The sequence below is a fragment of the Apaloderma vittatum genome, unplaced genomic scaffold (assembly GCF_000703405.1).
Source record: "Apaloderma vittatum isolate BGI_N311 unplaced genomic scaffold, ASM70340v1 scaffold7339, whole genome shotgun sequence".
NCBI classification, from domain to species: Eukaryota; Metazoa; Chordata; class Aves; order Trogoniformes; family Trogonidae; genus Apaloderma; species Apaloderma vittatum.
In genome coordinates, this window is record NW_009736931.1 from 114166 (window position 1) to 120165 (window position 6000).

Consider the following 6000-nt stretch of genomic DNA (forward strand, 5'->3'; position numbering starts at 1 on the left):
CAGTCAGTATTCTGAGAAAAGTGTCTTAGATTAATATCTGATTTCAATTACCTTGTGTTTGTGACCGGCTCAGAGCATTCACACAGGACAGCTGTGATGGAAACTCAAACTAACTTTTGTGAAAACAGTAATTCCCTCCAATGACTGAACCCTAAGTATAAGGAGTGATTTACAACATTTGGAACCTCAAGCACTAAATCCAGAGATTTAAGCATCTGAGGTCCTGCAGTATCTGCTTTTTTACGACCTGGGTCCAGAGCAGACTCTGGAACAAGAGGATAGACGCACACGCTGTCTGTGCAAGCTGTGTGTACAGTCAGAAAATGCAAACCTGCACACTGAGTACAGAGTACTTGCAGTGCAGTGACCTCACTACAGATGCAATGACCTCAAAGTAAGCCCCAGGGAAATGTAGAAGGTTGGAGTAAGTTCTAATCCTATGCAGATTCCTGTTACCTTCAGTAGAATTCATAGAGCCTTTTGTGGAAACAAGACCCTCATGTTTCAGGTAATGATCAATACTAATTATTCAGCAATATTTGCTATTCTATAAATTCCTAAGACCTTTTCAACCTTTCTATACAATTCAGAAAGGAAGACAGACTGGGCTAAGATGTTTCATTAACAGTATATAAAGTGAGAAGTAGGCAAGCCAAGATGATTTACAGTCTCAAATCATTGTCATGTATGCATCACAGACCCATCAAGAAATTAATCTCATGCCATTTTTGATTCAGCAAAATTTATTCCTTTTCTCTTCAGTAGTCTTAGCTGCCTACGATTGCAGAAGCCTGGGAATCTGGTAGAACATTAAGGCAAACTTTCTAGACAGCAAGTTTTCCTAAACTTCATCCAACCTTCACCTGAATGCATAAGTTACTTTTCTGCTAACCCTTGTTAGTGATATGACCCCAGTCTTCATGTTTCAGGCTGGAAGCAGGACATTTCCATTCATAGTTAGTAGTTTAAAATGCTATTTGCTCCAACTCTACTGTTACATATCTAAAGAGAACAACACTCGAGTGCGAGTACTGAAGTCGCGTTCCAGCTGAATATTTTGCCGCTGGTACTGAGACAGTAATGAAGTAAAGATGACAAAGATCACAAAGCAACAGACTGCAAATCACTTGAATCGTATTTTGAGTGGTGTATTATGGTAACCTATAAATAACTAATTGCATAAAATTGCGTTAGTAGTTTCTAGATGGCAGCCTTAATTAAAAGCACTGGAGACATTTAGAAGTTTAGAAATGGATGGCATGTAATCTGCCCTTTTGCCAGCCATAAAATGGTAATTAACCAATTTGATTCACTTCTTCTTATTAAAAGTTTTATGAGAATCACAAGTTCCTTCTAAACACAGCTTTTCTGCAGAAGGTAGCATTCTCTTTATATTAGTCCTCACCAGTAGTTTTAGATGATCTTATGCAAATTCTTCAGAAGCCTAACTAGAAGTTTTTAATGTAAAATGCTCATTTGCAAAGTTCTTCTCTGAGCATAAAGTAGAATTTTCAGAAGTAGGCAACATACAGCTCTAGTTGCTGTTTATTGATATGTTTGAAAAATATGTGTTCCAATAAGAACTCCATTAACATTGAAATGCCAAAATTTCTAGACTGAAAGATCATTTGTATCATAATGGCATGTATTTTGAATTTGCATCTATAAGAACTGCACACAGAAGTGAACATTTTTCTTTCAACCATAAGAACTACACATAGAAGTGAACACTTTACTTTCAAAGTGTTATTTGCATTTGTAATCATGTACATATGGGCACTAAGGCATATCTGTCAAGGTAAATAACCCTCTAACCAGAATCACTCCTGAGAGCACATAGCAGAAGAAGTTATAGTCAACCTTTTGTGTTTTTCATGGCTGTACACAGCCCATCTACTAAGTACTGTTTTGTACAGAAAACAATTATTAAGAGCAAAAGTTTCTACAGTCTTTCTAGTGGTGATACTTCATGGCCACATGTGATTTCTACTAGAAACCATTCATTTTTAATGTCAAACAGAATTTGAATGTTACTAATTAAAAAACCTCTAAGTGTTATAAATATTGTTCCAAGATGTCTGCATATAAATCTTCTGGAGATAGACGTTTCTAAGAGCTGCTGCTTTACATTCAGGTGAAATAAAAATCCAGTACTGTTTAAGACAGTCCCAGTGACTAAACATGACTAAACAGCAGAAGCCTGTTACTCAGAAGGAGATTGTACTTTGAGTCAAAGAACAAGAATAAATTCTTGCACAAGTTTATTTAGTCCTTACTCAGACATCAGTGTTTAATAACGAATCTCACCTCCGAGCAAGATGAGTTTGTCATTTGTGCAATAAGTTACATTTGTGCTCAAAGACAGCATCAGTTGGGCATACAGTTCAGTGCTATGGTTCCTTTAAAAAACAGAACACAATGAAGAACCTAATACAAACCACATCTCATTCTCTGTGAAAAGATACCTGAAAATGACCTTTTTAACTCATTCATGGAGAGAGTAGTGTTCCTACTTGCACTTGGTGCATTCCTTACACTCAGCATGTGCATGTTTCCTCTCTGCGTTCCTCAGTGATTAAAGCACAATTGAAGTGCTGCATGTGATTTGATTCTGCATTACACTGTACGTCAGAAAAGGATTAAAAATAAGCTCTTGGAATACAGATTATGTGAAGCGTCACACGAGATGTGACAGGAGCATTAATGAATCCAGCTCAAGTTATTCAATAATGAATAAATTGGGACAGTTTAGCCACAAATCTGTACTTCATTTTCCAGTGGATACTTTATATAAGGTATTTGTCAACAAGCCTTAAATGCATAAGTAATTTTTACCATGACTGGTAAAGTCATGTCGTTTCAGTATACAGGAGTAAGCACTTAGAAGCAGTAGTTTGCTGTTGAACATATATATGCTGGCACTTGCACATGCTAGCTTACTAGGAAGCACCGGGAATATCATATTGTCTTTAGTAAAAACGCTGAAGACATGGGCTTGTTTATGCCATCACATTGGCATATGTACTTCCCTTGCAGATGGACTGCACTTCTGCAATGGCTGGAGAGCAAAGCGTACACTATTAACATAAAAGGATCTTTGGTTTTCTTATACAGTCAGTGTTTGAAATCCATTCAGCACCACAGATGAGTAGCTTTATTTCATTGCAGCATAATTTTTGATTTTTATATAATGGATGGTTTGCAGCCAACACAGCCATCTGTTCACAGGGAAATTGCGTAAAACAGAAGCAGCACTTGCCCTGGTGATAGATCCTGGCCCTGTGTTATCCGTGGCATGGATCTGATCCAGGGCTGCGCTGCCCAGGTGAGAGGCACAGCTCTTTGCTTGCCATGCAGCACCACCCCTCTGCAAAATCAGACTAAGACACAGCACGTGTGCTGTACTTCCAGAGTCTGTAAACCACACTGGAAAGCAAATCAAACTCCATCTGATATTGCTCCGCAGTGCAATACCAGTGTTAAAAACCTCTCTAACAATCATAGCTGCATGCACAGCAGCCCCACAGAGCAGCCCTTGCCTGCCGCAGCAGTCCAGCGTGGATCTCTCTGCTCAGGAGTCTGAAAGAGACTCAGGAAAGGACTAGGAGGCTGGGACTGAAGAGACTTTTGTCTGCAACCTTCCCACATCCCTGAGGAAAAAACCCTAGAACAATTTCCTAGCAGCTTTTGATTATTAATAAATCTGTAGCATGCTTCAGCTTTACAGCGTAAAGCTGATCACAGGACAGAGCCCTGAGCGTGCCAGTGAGAAGTGCGGGAGGTGCCTCTGAGCCTGGCTCCAGTGGCCCTGTGGCCTCAAACTGTGGTAGCAGAGTCAACACAACCCTTTGCATTTTCCGAAGAGAAAGTTTATCCTTGTACAAACTAATGCAGATCATGACTTGGGCTTTTGGGAACTGTTGCAGTGAAAAACAACCAGATGTGCCACAGAAGGAGCAGTCCTTGCAGTGTGGTTTGCTCTGTTGGCTTCATTCTCGCAGAAGAATGTTTGGAACAGAACCCCATGAGAATTATGTATTAATTGTTCATGTGGTCATTATTAATTAATAGCCAGGCTGGATTTTGTTTTGCTTTGGTTAGGGTTTTAGGGTGGATGTTTCAGCAGCTCACTTGTATCAAGAGGTTTGGCAGCGTGCTTCACACACCTGAGCTTTGTTTCTGAAAGGCAGCCATCCCTCGGCTCCAGCCCTGCAGCATCCCTAGCTCTGGTCTTCTCTGTGCACAGGTCTCTTCAGTGCAAAGTCTCTTCAGCATATATGAGGGACAGACAGAGGTGCCATTCCCTCCCAAAAACTGGAATGGGTCACGCCCCACACCAAAACAAGCCCTTTTGCTCCTCAGGTGCACTTTGTCTCAGTTCACCTTCAAACCTTAAGCCTTTCTGATTTCTGGTTGGGCTCCTCAGAAGCAGACAACAGCTGCAAGCTTGCCAGTCATTCTGTAGTTTATGAAAACACTGTTACTCTTGAATTAAAGAGTGAAGATCCTCTGAGGGAGCCTGTACCAAGGATCTGCAAGCTCACAGGCCATCAGGCCCTAAGATGGCTGCTCTTCCTTTAGCCTTTTTATAACTTCACACATTTCCCCCCAGCTGGCCCATCTGGCCGCCCTCCAGCTGATTTCAGTCCCCAGCTGACATCTGTCCTGGAGAACTGGGCATTTTGCTGTTTCACATAACACACCGATGTAGCCTAACCCTACACCCTGTGGCATGTCAGCAGTTTGTGGGCACTTTTTGTCCTGGATGGAGAAGGTAGAATAGTGAATAGAAGGTAGAACAGAAGATAGAATGGTGAGTACCTCTCTTTGAACAGCAGATGAATACACTGAATTCACAATTTAAAGAATTAATTTCCACTGCCAACACTGTGCTGATAGATAGCCTGAAAGCTGGACATAGTAGGAGTGCTAGATGCTATAATTAACTGCTCTGGTCTTTGGGGGGTTTTTGGTCTTGATACCCTCAAACCTTTGCAAGGTGTCTAAATGTGAAGAGGCCCCTCTGGACAAGAACTGAGAGGTGGAAGACATGATGGCAAGGTGTCCCTGAAATCTGTGCTGCCAGGTACAGATTTATTTTGGGGTCTGGGGAGACTGTCCCCTCTTCTCCCAGCCCTGTGAGAGACACACGTTCCCCATCAAGGCTGCCTGTGGGAGCTAGACTGCTTACTCTCCCTTGCCCCTGGCTACAATTTTCCTATATACTTGAAGAAATTAAGTGTAAGGAAATGGGGCTGAGTGATGTGGGAATTCTGTTTGAGTTTTTTTCTTTTTTAATGGTGTGTGGAATTGGCTGTGTGAGATCCTAAACTGGCGTGCAGACAAGTGTTTTTGTACTCAGGGTACATGCAGCCTTTGGTTCTGCTAAATGCAGGGGACAAAAATCAAGAACCATATAAGCCACTATCCAAACCATCTGTTCAAGTCCTCTGCCTTTCATTTCTGTGTAGCAGAACATAAATTGATTATTAAAATAGCTCGGCTGTGCACAGCAGCTGCTATAATTGCAAAGTTATGCAACTTTAAATGGGAAATTACGAAGTAGTTTAAAGCAAGAAATTGAGCAGTTTTGGTAGAAAGGATTTCACAAACCTAACATGAATAGAAGTGCTTTTCTAGCTCTATTTTCAACACTTCAGGGGGAAAAAAAATCTTACTTAGAGTTCATGCCTTATAGAAAAGCCTTAACAAATTGAATGCAGAAATTACTGGGGAGAAAGTGTTAAACTGGGACAGAACAAGAGTAGGCATGAGTTGTGACATGTCTCCCACAAGTTGCTGGGCGACAAAGCAAGGCCCCGTTCTTCAGTTTCCCCACTGAAATTCAGAAGACCATGACCTTTCCTTGCAGCCTTCACCTTCACTCTCAGGTCCAGCTCTCCGGGGTGGGGTGATGCCGCGGTGCTGGAGCTGTTGCCCATCCAAAGTGTGAGAACGGCACCAGCTCCTGCGGAAGCCACCTGTTGTCTCACGGATGCT

The 6000-nt window shown here is 41.6% G+C and overlaps 1 protein-coding gene across 1 annotated transcript in view; it reads left to right on the forward strand.

The window, feature by feature from the left end:
* The window catches only part of TENM1 (teneurin transmembrane protein 1), a 161562-nt gene that overhangs the window by 110853 nt on the left and 44709 nt on the right, over positions 1 to 6000 (forward strand). The window lies entirely within an intron of this gene.